Here is a 12,222-nt window from a genome sequence, read left to right on the forward strand (position 1 = left end):
TAATATTGTGAAATATTATTACAATGTGAAATAAATGTTTTCTATTTTAATATATTTTAAAATGTAATTTATTCCTGTGATTTTTTTTAGCATCATTACTCCAGTGTTCAGTGTTTTCTCTGATGAATAAAGTTCAAAAGAACATAATGTATTTGAAATATAATTGTTTGCAACGTTATACATGATTTTTACTTTTATCAATTTAATGCCTATTTGCTGAATAAAAACAGTAATTTATATCAAACATTTAAACTGTTGTATATCATAGTTTCTGCATATACAGTTTAAGTCAGTTTACATACACCTTGCAGAATCTGCAAAACGTTATTTATTTGACCAAAATAAGACGGATCAAACTAAATGCATGTTATTATTTATTAATTATTTAGTTCTGACCTATATATATATATATATATATATATATTATGTTTTTCCTACTTAAAATTGGACACTATAACAATATCAATAAACATTTTCATTATGTTTTTAAACAACGGACAAACTTAAACATTTGACATTTTCATGCAGAAAAAATGAATATATTTATGGAAAACATCAATTTCTTTAACCAAACACTTGAACAAACAGATTTATCTAGTTTTTTAATGTATTGCATATATCATATTTAATAAAAAAATAACATTTCATATCTAGCTGTTGCTCTCAGGCAACATTGTACCATAGTAGATCACAAGTATAACCAAACTATCATACCTGTTATACCAAAACACTATAATCAGTGTTGTTTCAATGTAAAAAATAAAAAATCATCGTAACCTTATACTAATATGCACTTTAACCTTACAAGCATGCACATACACAAACAAGCATATGCATGCAAAATCTCCTTCTTCACTAATGATGCCTCATTGCTTGTGAAAGCTGAGAAAGCAATTCCTCTCAACAGAAAAATCATAATATGTACAGATATAGTAGGATAATTACTATTCTTGCAAATGCATAAAAAATCATGAGAAAATTCTAATACATTTAGATAATTTCCTTACAAATATCATATACTTGTATTCTAACCTAGTATGACTGCATGGCCTTATGCGATTCCATTACGGTACAATGTTGCCTTGAGGCAACATGCAGTTTTTTGTAATTTCCTACGTTACATTTGATGAAATATTATGTAAAGTTTTTGAAAATACTTCTTTACTTTCCAATGAAGGTGACTAAGATTTTTTGTAGGTAATTATATGTACGGAAATTGATGAAAAATACACTTTTCAATGGACAAAATATGGAGTCATGTGACATGTGCAGATGTCCTGAAAGTGGAAACAAAAGGTGTGTTCGACTTGAAGCGGTGCTGCACAGTATGATCAGTGTATGACATCAAAGTGCCACGACAGCTATTTGAAAGCATAAGGATCCGTCTGCTCTCTTATGGCTCTCGCGGTACTGTCACGGAGTAATCAGGAGGAAGCAAGGATGCAAGCAAACACGGATTTATTGGGTCAGATGACAAACACACTGAATCAAAGTCTCTCGGGTGGGCAGGTGGCGCAGGGACTCGACAGACAGCGTGCAGGTGGTGAGTGGTGTTGGTGAATCCAGAAGAGGTGTACATCCAGGTGAGACGAACCACGAAGACGGAACAAAGCCCAGGAAGCAGACGACACGCGAAGACACACTGAGGACATCAACCAACGATCTGACAATGAGAGGAGAGTGCGGTGAGGCTTTATAGGTGAGTGGATTGGCAGCAGCTGGTGCGGGGAATGAGATCAGCTGGCGCGCTGATGAGCACTGAGCGGACACGCCCACTCACACATACACACACACACACACACACACACACACACACACAGAGAACAACAATTACACGAGACATGAAGCACCCAGTGAATTCATGAACCGTGACAGGTACTGTGATGTCATACACTGATCGTTCTGCGCAGCGCTGCTTCAAGTTGAACACACCTATTATGGACCCCTTTGGGTCATGTGACCACTTTTTTTGTATGTTAATTTATTAGTATTTGACTTCTACTTCCCTGAGACAGCATTGATCAATTAAAAGAGTGTCTCATCCTAAAAAAATCAAATAAAAAATATGTTGTGTTGCTTGGAGGCAACACGGAACCATAGGGGTAAAAATGTCCCAGTTCAAAAGGTCCCACAAATTCTTTTGTTTTTCAGCATTTTTGTGTATTTGAACCCTTTCCAACAATGACTGAGATCCATCTGAGATCCACCCATCACAACTGAGGGACTCATATGAAACTGTTACAGGTTTACTATTAAGGTTCAAACGCTCACTGATGCTTCAGACAGAAAACTGATGCATTAAGAGCCAGGGGTGTAAACTTTTGAACATGATTTGCATTTTTCTTATTTTGCCCAAATATATTTTCTTTTTTTTCCATTTAGTACTGTCCTTCAGAAGCTATAGAAAATACTTACATGTTTCCCAGAAGACAAGATAAGTTAAATACCCTGATCTTCAATTTCAAAAAGTTTTCACCCCTCTCCCTCACCTAAATAAATCATAACATGCATTTTGTATGATCCTAAAAAATGCTAAAATTATTCACATTTTGCAGATTCTGCAAGGTGTAGCCTATGTAAACTTTTGACCTCAACTGTAATAAGCAGCATAACTGTTTTTCAACATGGATAATAATCAGAAATGTTTCTTGAACAGCAAATCGGCATATTAAAATTATTTCTGAAGGATCATGTGACACTGAAGACTGGAGTAATCGCTGATGAAAATGCATCTTTGATAAGAGGATTAAATTACATTTTACAATATATTTGTCACGGTCGGTGGTTGTAGTAATAGGCGCCCACACAAGAGGATAACAAAAAAGGTATATTTAATAGCATCAACGCACTCTAAACCATTTACAACATTAAGATCCGACAAACACAGAGGGAGAACTGAGGACTTATAAAGGGAGTGGAACAAACGAGGAAACAAGATAATTGATTACACACAGGTGATGAAAATGAACGATGATTAACTAATGACAGGAAACTAGAACAGGAACTACCAAATAAGGTCAAAACAGAACTGAAAGGAAACTAAACCGAAACTGACATGTTACATATCGCCCCCCTCCCGGAAGGTGCGTCCCGCACCGTAACATACACATCACGGGCGGGGGGGGCGGGCGCTCTGGAGGCTGGAGCAGGGCCCGGACAGGGAGGAGACCAGGGAAGCCTCCAGGGCGGATCAGGGGCCTTGGGAGGCCATGGCAGGATAGGAGACTCGGGAGGCCATGGCGGATCTGGAGCCTTGGGAGGCCATGGCGGATCTGGAGCCTTGGGAGGCCATGGCGGATCTGGAGCCTTGGGAGGCCATGGCAGGACTGGAGATTCGGGAGGCCATGGCGGATCTGGAGACTCAGGAGTCCATGGTGGATCAGAGTCCTTGGGCGGCCTTGGCGGATCGGGGTCCTTTGTGGCCTTGGCCTTTGGCCTGGCCACACAGACTGGGACTATATGGCCCCCCCCCAAAATTTCTTTGGGAAAGTTCCCCTCTGGGGGCCACATTGGAGGAGAGGGCTCTTGGGGGCGCTCGGGAGGAGCGGTAACCTGAGGGCGCTCTGGAGGAGCGGGCACTTGAGGGCGCTCTGGAGGAGCGGGCACTTGGGGGCGCTCTGGAGGAGCGGGCACTTGGGGGCGCTCTGGAGGAGCGGGCACTTGGGGGCGCTCTGGAGGAGCGGGCACTTGGGGGCGCTCTGGAGGAGCGGGCACTGGGGGGCGCACGGGAGGCGCGGAGCTGGACGGAACCAGCGGAGACGAAGGAGAGCTGGACGGGACCAGCGTAGATGCAGGAGGGCGCTCTTGCAGCGCGGACTCCTGAGGGCGCTCTTGCAGCGCAGACACTTGAGGGCGCTCTTGCAGCGCAGACACTTGAGGGCGCACGGGAGGCGCGAAGCTGGATAGAACCAGCGGAGACGAAGGAGCGCTGGACGGGACCAGCGGAGACACAGGAGGGCGCTCTTGCAGCGCGGACTCTTGAGGACGCTCTTGCGGCGCGGACTCTTGAGGGCGCTCTTGCGGCGCGGACTCTTGAGGGCGCTCTTGCGGCGCGGACCCTTGAGGGCGCTCTTGCGGCGCGGACCCTTGAGGGCGCTCTTGCGGCGCGGATTCAAAGGGGCGCTCTTGTAGCGCGGACATTAGAGGGCGCACGGGAGGCGCGGGGCTGGACGGGACCAGCGGGAACTCAGGTGGGCTGGACGGGACCAGCGGGAACTCAGGTGGGCTGGACGGGACCAGCGGGAACTCAGGTGGGCTGGACGGGACCAGCGGGAACTCAGGTGGGCTGGACGGGACCAGCGGGAACTCAGGTGGGCTGGACGGGACCAGCGGGAACTCAGGTGGGCTGGACGGGACCAGCGGGAACTCAGGACGGCTGGAAGGGACCAGCGGGAACTCAGGTGGGCTGGACGGGACCCTCTTGCGAGGTGCGGGGATAGGCGGACACAAACGAGGAGCAGGCACAGGATGGCACTGGCGAGGAGCAGGCACTGGATGGTACTGGTGAGGAGTAGTTTCTGGCGTGAGCATGGGAGCCGAGAATTCCGGGGGAAGAGCCTCATCCAATAAACCCCCTGTCCTTAACCTGAGGCGTGGGCGGCGGAACCCTCTTCACCGCAGCTGGCGCAACGTTCATCGCCCTTTTCGGCGGCTTCCTCCTCGCCGCGGGCGGAACATTCCTCGCCGTCTCAGGCGGAGCGAACCTCTCTTGGGCAGTGGGTAAGGGCGAACGGCGAATGGCGACCCGTTCTCCCCAAAACGGGTGGCCTCCGTAAGCCGCGCCAGGCAGCCTGACATCCCACGCAGCACGAGCAGGGGCGAGCCGCGAACGGCGGCGTGAACCCCCGCAAACTACGGGAACCAGCTCGATCATCCCGAGCGGTGATCTCGTTTTCTGTAAGCGGTCAGATCTTCTGTCTAGGTCGGATCTTCTGTCACGGTCGGTGGTTGTAGTAATAGGCGCCCACACAAGAGGATAACAAAAAAGGTATATTTAATAGCATCAACGCACTCTAAACCATTTACAACATTAAGATCCGACAAACACAGAGGGAGAACTGAGGACTTATAAAGGGAGTGGAACAAACGAGGAAACAAGATAATTGATTACACACAGGTGATGAAAATGAACAATGATTAACTAATGACAGGAAACTAGAACAGGAACTACCAAATAAGGTCAAAACAGAACTGAAAGGAAACTAAACCGAAACTGACATGTTACAATATTCACAAAGAAAATATATTATAACTAATAACTTTTACAATTGTATTTAAAATATAATTTATTTCTGTGATGGTAAAGCTGAATAAATACATGCTTTTCTTTTTAACTTTTTATTAATTAATAAATCCCAGGTTATTCAATTTTCTTGAATATTGGTAGGCAAGATGGTTTTGTACCCTTCCAAATTCATTCTGCTACTGTCATCATACATTAAGTCATCAGTAAAGTTGAGAGGGCCTGTTCCAGAGACAGCCATACATGCCCATGCCATGAGACCACCTCCAGCATGCGTTACAGATGAGGCTGTATGCTTGGGATCATTTGCAGTTCCCTTTTTTTCTCCACATTTTCGCTTTCCCATGACTTAGATAAAGGTTCATCTTTGTCTCATCGGTCCATAAACACAGTTCCAAAACTCTTCTGGCTGACCTTTGTGCTGTTTTGCAAACTCTAATCTTGCCTTTCTATTTTTGGTGCCGGTCAGAGGTTTGCATCTTGCTGTGTAGCATCTGTAATTCTGTGTCAAAGTCTCCTGAGGACAGTAGACTGTCAGAGCATCACCCCAGCTTTCTGGAAGTTGTTGAGATTTTACAGACACGTCTTTTAGGGTTAATTTTCACAGCTTTTATGATTTGTCTGTCATCAACTACTGTTGTTTTCTCAGCCGATCAGGTAATTGTTGGTTGCTGGTGTCACTGGTGGGTTCCAAACTCTTGATTTCTCTATGCCCTTTGTTTTTGCTATAGCTCTAATTGACTTCCTCTATTCTTTTCACATCCAAATTGCTTGCTTTTCTCTCAAAGTCAGCTCCCTCATCTTCATCCTGGTTTGTGTCTGTCATCATCGAATGCAAGATTCAGAATACAGAAGTAATGGATATAACTGATACACAGGGCCGTCGCTAGTGGGGTGAAAGGTGGGGACAATTCTAGGGGCCCCCACCGCCCAGGGGGCCCCACAAAATCCAGGAATTATACTATATAGGCCCATGTTCTGTGAATAATTCTAATATTTTAGTAGTTGTATAACTAAGATATTATGAAAACCACAAAAAAGCATGCAATTTGGTTAAAGAAATTGTCTACCCTCTACCCTCCCGAAAAATGGTTTAGTCTGATACGAAGTATTCTAAGAAGTCCCACCCCAGATCGAGAACAAGACGTCCAATCAGAGTTGAGACCGGTGGGCCGCTGTACAATGTGGACCGGCCCTTTGCGTAATATATATTAAAAAATTGGATTGTAGTAAATGTACGTATATCCTTCCATCGGTCCAGACGAATGGCCCAGGGCATTCTAATTAATTCTAATTAATTTAGCATGCTCCAGCTCAGTGCAGCGGCTCAAAAGCGCTCGTCAATGTCAAAATGTTTGAAACAGCCAATCAAAGTGTAGAAGGCGGGATTTACTGTTCACAGATGCTGAGCTGCGCGCGACTTGAATGCCAGCTGAGGTAAGATGTAAGCGGCTAAACATGACAAGACAATTCAGCAATATTTGCCAACCGTTTAGTTAAATAACAGACATTAATTTTTAGGAATGCAAACTATTACTGGCCTTTTCAAATGTCTCATATTTTAATGCCATTATTCGAATTGTCACTATGTAGGCTATAATGCAGTTTTCAGTCGACACGAGATAAGAGTTCTTGTAAATCTGCTTTGTTCCGTGATTTTACGTGTCTAAGAAAATGTTTAAAAATCTATAAAAATCATTCTCAATCTTACTCTAGAACACTGTAAATCTGAAGACTTTTGCTTTCGAGTGCTGTGCATAGGAAAGTGATTTATATTATAGGCCTAATAAAAATATAATTTGCTTAATCACACACTATTAGCATATTTTATATACACACTGGTAGTTAAAAGTTTGAAATAAATAAGGCTTTTTATTTATTTGAAAGAATATTTAATTTATTTGATCAACAATACAGTAAAACAATAGCCAAATATAATGAATTATTACACTTAAAATAGTGGTTTTCTATTTAGGATATTTTAAATGTAATTTATTGCTGCGATCAAAGTTGAATTTTCCAGTCTTCAGTGTCCCTTCAGAAATAATTCTAATGATGCCTAATTTGCGGTTTAATTATCAGTTATTAATAATGGTTTTATTATTGGTATAATGGTTCTCAGTTAAAGAACCGCATTTATTTGAAATATAAGTACTTTGTAATAAGTGTAAATATATTTACTGTCACTTAAATCAATTTAAATCAAAGTCCCTTTTTGTATTCTATAATCTTTGATTTAATGCAACATTGTTGAAGAAAAATATTAATTTATATTTTTAATCTTACCCAAGACTGAATGGTATCACATTTTCCACAAAAATATGAAGCAGCACAATAGTTTTTAACATTGATAATAATCAGAAATGTTTGTTGAGCAGTAAATCAGTATATTATAATGATTTCTGAAGATCATGTGACACTGAAGACTGGAGAAATGATGCTGAAAATTCAGCTGCACATCACAACAGTCAACTATATTTTACTATGTATTCGCATAGAAGACAGCTGTTTTAAATTGTAACATTATATATTTCACAGTACTGTTTACTGTATTTTTCATCATCAAAATAATTAGTATACTCTTCTCCACAATTGGAGCTCTATTACTTATAATGATAGATGTCAAGCTCCTGCAAAAGGACAAATACTGTATATGACCAATAGAAAGGCCTATTAAAACAGTCCACATTCTGCACTATTTAAGTCTTCTGGACGATACCAGAGCATTGTGTCATTTGGACTGATAATATTGGTATTTAACTTATATAACTTATATATTAAACTGTCCCTTGTAAAAATTCTTTAAAATTATTTACTATTTGCCATATACACCAGAAAAGACAAATTATAATGTCAAGATTATGCCACTCATTTATGGTGTGGTGTGGTGTGGTGTGTTGTGGACAGGGTTTGGTGGGTCGCTCTGTGCCAAAAAGTCCAGGGCCACTTTTTGGCCCCAGTCCGCCCCTGTATACATCTATATGTATTGATGTGGGGGCCAACATCAATATTTTTTCAGGGGGCCCCCAATCCTCTAGCTACGGCCCTGCCTATACCTGTGGAACAGTAGACAGCACACGCGGTGTTCATCTAATAAAATATCTTCATATAGCTCTAGCAAACAAGCCACGTCTTCAGCGCTCTTGATGTTCTTAAACTCTCTGTTATCTGAGTGAGAACCGCTTCAGAGACTCGGCGCGTGTGGCAGGGAACTGAACGAATCATTCAAACTGATTCGCGAACCGATTCACTGGTTTGCCAACTGGTTTGATAAAGCCTTTAAACAGAATCGACTCAAAAGAATTAATCATTCGCGAATGGGCATCGTTCATTGCCCAGAGAAAAGTAGACGGCGCGTTTGGAATAAACTGAAGCATTTTTAACTTGTATTGCATTAAGATAGAGTAACGAGAGGAGAGTCGCCCACAGTAAAGAAGTAAAAGGACCGTTTTTTCTCTAAAAATATACTTGAGTAAGAGTAAAGTACCCATTTTAAAATATACTCTAAAAGTATTAGTTACCCTAAAAATGTACTTAAGTAAATGTAACGAAGTAAATGTAACTCGTTACTACCCACCTCTGTTCGTTATAAAGATCTTAATTTGTGTTCTGAAGATGAACAAAAGACTTGCGGGTTTGGAACGACACGAGGGTGAGTAATTGATGACATCATTTTCATTTTTGGGTGAACCAACCTTTTAACTTTTACTTTTGTCATAAGAATTGAACTGGGAGTAGTATGAATACTTTTCACAAACACGTGGTGACATCACAATTCAAGATGTATTTTAAGCATACTATATATGCCTGTAGTGAAAAGTGTAACTGAAACTTGAGAATTTCTGCTTTTGTTTGTTTTTCCAGACTATATCCAAAATAGTGTTTCCACATCTGAGATAAAGACAGTCATAAGTACCAAGCGGAATGATGAGGACAAGCTCTTCAAAAAATGAAACCTGCCTGAATAACGAGGGAAGAAATGTGCATGATTGCGTGATGTGTAAATAAACATTCAATACATTTAGTGTAACTCTCAGCCTGTTAATTTAAGTTAAAAGAAAAGTAAAATCATTTATTGTTGCATTGCTGTTTGAGACATTCACTGTTGTTTTTTTACCTTAATTCATTATATTGCAGATGTGTGCAAATAAAATTTGTTATTCTGGTTGCATCTCAGTGTTACTGTACAGCATTTTTATTAGTATTGCACTTCGGTAGTATTGAATTGTACTTCAGTTGTATTATATATTGCAATACTACAGCAGTTTTATTGCAATATAACTGTAGTACTACTTCAGTTGGGGGCAGTCGTGGCCTAATGGATAGAGAGTTGGACTTGTAACCCGAAGGTCGTGGGTTCGAGTCTCAGGTCAATACCACGACTGAGGTGAGACCCTTGAGCAAGGCACCGAACCCCTCAACTGCTCCCCGGGCGCCGCATTGATGGCTGCCCGCTGCTCCAGGTGTACCTGGATGGGTTAAATGCAGAGAACGTCCCTTTCCCCCTTCCCCTGGGGGAAGTCGTGGAAGTCGTTAGAGAGTCGGACTCGTAATCGAAAGGTTGCGGGTTCGAGTCCCCGGCCGGCAGGGATTGTAGGTGGGGGGAGTGAATGTCCAGCGCTCTCTCCACCCTCAATACCACGACTGAGGTGCCCTTGAGCAAGGCACCGAACCCCCAATTGCTCCCCGGGCGCTGCAGCATGGCTGCCCACTGCTCCGGGTGTGTGTTCACGGTGTGTGTGTGTGTGTGTGCATTTGTTCACTACTCACTGCTGTGTGTGTGCACTTGGATGCGTTAAACGCAGAGCACCAATTTCGAGTTTGTTAGTAATACTACAGCTCTACTGCAGTTGTATTTCAATAGTACGTCAGTTGTATTGCAGTAAAACGGCAATAATGCAGTTTTTCGTGTCCAAAAAACTGCCTTTTTCTACATGTAACAAAAACTGCAGTATTACTTTTTTAAAAACTGCTGTATTTTTTTGTAAGGGCTTGGTCGCTACTTAAAAAAAAAAAAAAAAAAAAAAAAAAAAACTTGACTATAACAAACATAAAATGTTCCAAACATATTTCTAAATTAATAAAGAAACAAAAATAAATATAACCACTTTGCCATTAAAAAACAAAACTTAACTAGTTTAATTGCTGCAATAGAAGCTGTGTAATGGGAAAGAAAGAGAGAGAGAAAAAAGGTCCAGGCCCGTGCAGGGCTCTATTCGTTTCCTCATTTAAATTAAAAGTTCCCCCTCGGCTCGACGGGCCCCCAATCTGCCCGGCCCCATATGCACCTGCATACCCACACACTACGCCCCTGTTCAGACTGCAGACAAACTGAGATGCTCCAGTTTGAGGTGCCAATGGTGTTACGAGCTTTAGTGGCGGTGGCATCACCTTTACTGATCCAGGATCAGCGATCCGTAGCTGTTATATTTCTGATTTGACCTTGAGTTACAGAAATGCTTTGGAAAATGTAACGTTAGCTTTTGTTGATGCTACCGTGCTACTTGATCAAAAATAGAGCTTCGCTACTGAAAAGCTGTTTGATTCAGAAAACAGCGACACTACCACCACGCTACTGAGAAATGTAGTTAAACTACTAGCATCACTACTTTTAATGGGAGTTTTTGAGAGTGCTTGAACTCTGGCCAGACTGAATGATACTGTTATTTGATAATGTAAAACGTCCACTGGAGGCAAGCATAGTGAGAACCCAAGTGCAGATTTATTTAACTCCAAAATATGACCAAACAATAAACAGACTTGGCTATATGGACGAATAAATATTAAACAATAAGTGTCACATGACATAAAGCAACCAATGAGCAAACAGAACTGAGAAACACATGACAGGACAATAACCAATGAGAACAAGACACATGAACAAGACAACCAATCAGAGCATGTCACATACACTTGGCAGGATGCGAATAAGATAAGGGAACCACATGACTAAACAGGAACCATGATTTATGACAAAATAAAAGACATGAAAACATGAACATAAACCAAAACCCAAAACAGGCATGACAGTGCTTTGCTCTTTCTGTACAATGCAAATGTTATAATTAGTAACTTACAATGTTTTTTTTTTTTTTATTATTATTATTAAATTCACATTAAATACAAAGTCAGTCGTATTAAAAATATTGTATGGCATGACACCCATATATGTTACTTAAGTAAAGACACTACTAGGCTACAGTACTTTGCCCATAGCCCATTATAGATCATATACCATCATCTATAAAGGTGCAAAATGCATGTTCACATATTTGAGAATCGCAATATTTCATGAGATAGTTGACACGTTTGGGGATATTTTGAATAACAAGGAAAAAAAATTTATAAAATATGAGCCTATATCAGTGACCTAAATTATATTTAGTTACAACAATTAATCCTAAAATTCAACATTAGTAACTTACTTTTCATGGCTAGTTGTGCGTGCATTCAGGGGATTCTTGTCAGATTTGTGAATACATTTCACTGGAGACTCACGCTCTGAACTGATCTTTTGAATCAGTGATTTGTTGACTCAAGAACAGCTGCAGTCGGATCAGTCCAGCCCGTAAATGAATAGTTTTTGGTGCAATTTGCGAACCGATTTAACGGGTTCATTGAAAAGGATCAGTTGGTTCATAAATAGGACATCGCTTTTGCGTCTCGGACCATGTAATAATTTCTTCATTTCAAAATAAGGAGTAATGATGTGTTTTATGAAATGTAGTGGAGTAAAAAGTATGATATTATGCTTTGGAATGTAGTGAAGTAAAAGTAGCCTAAAAGTCAAAATAATACTACTTCAGTAAAGCACATATACTTGAAAAAAATTGACTTAAGTACAGTAACAAAGTAAAAATACTTTGTTACTGTACCATCTCCCTGTGAACTGTATTCACAAATATTTCAAGAATCCCCTGAGTGTACGCGGAACTAATGCCGTGAAAAGTAAGTTAAATTTTAGGATTAATTATTGTAAC

Source organism: Barbus barbus, assembly GCF_936440315.1.
Source record: "Barbus barbus genome assembly, chromosome: 2".
Taxonomy (NCBI): domain Eukaryota; kingdom Metazoa; phylum Chordata; class Actinopteri; order Cypriniformes; family Cyprinidae; genus Barbus; species Barbus barbus.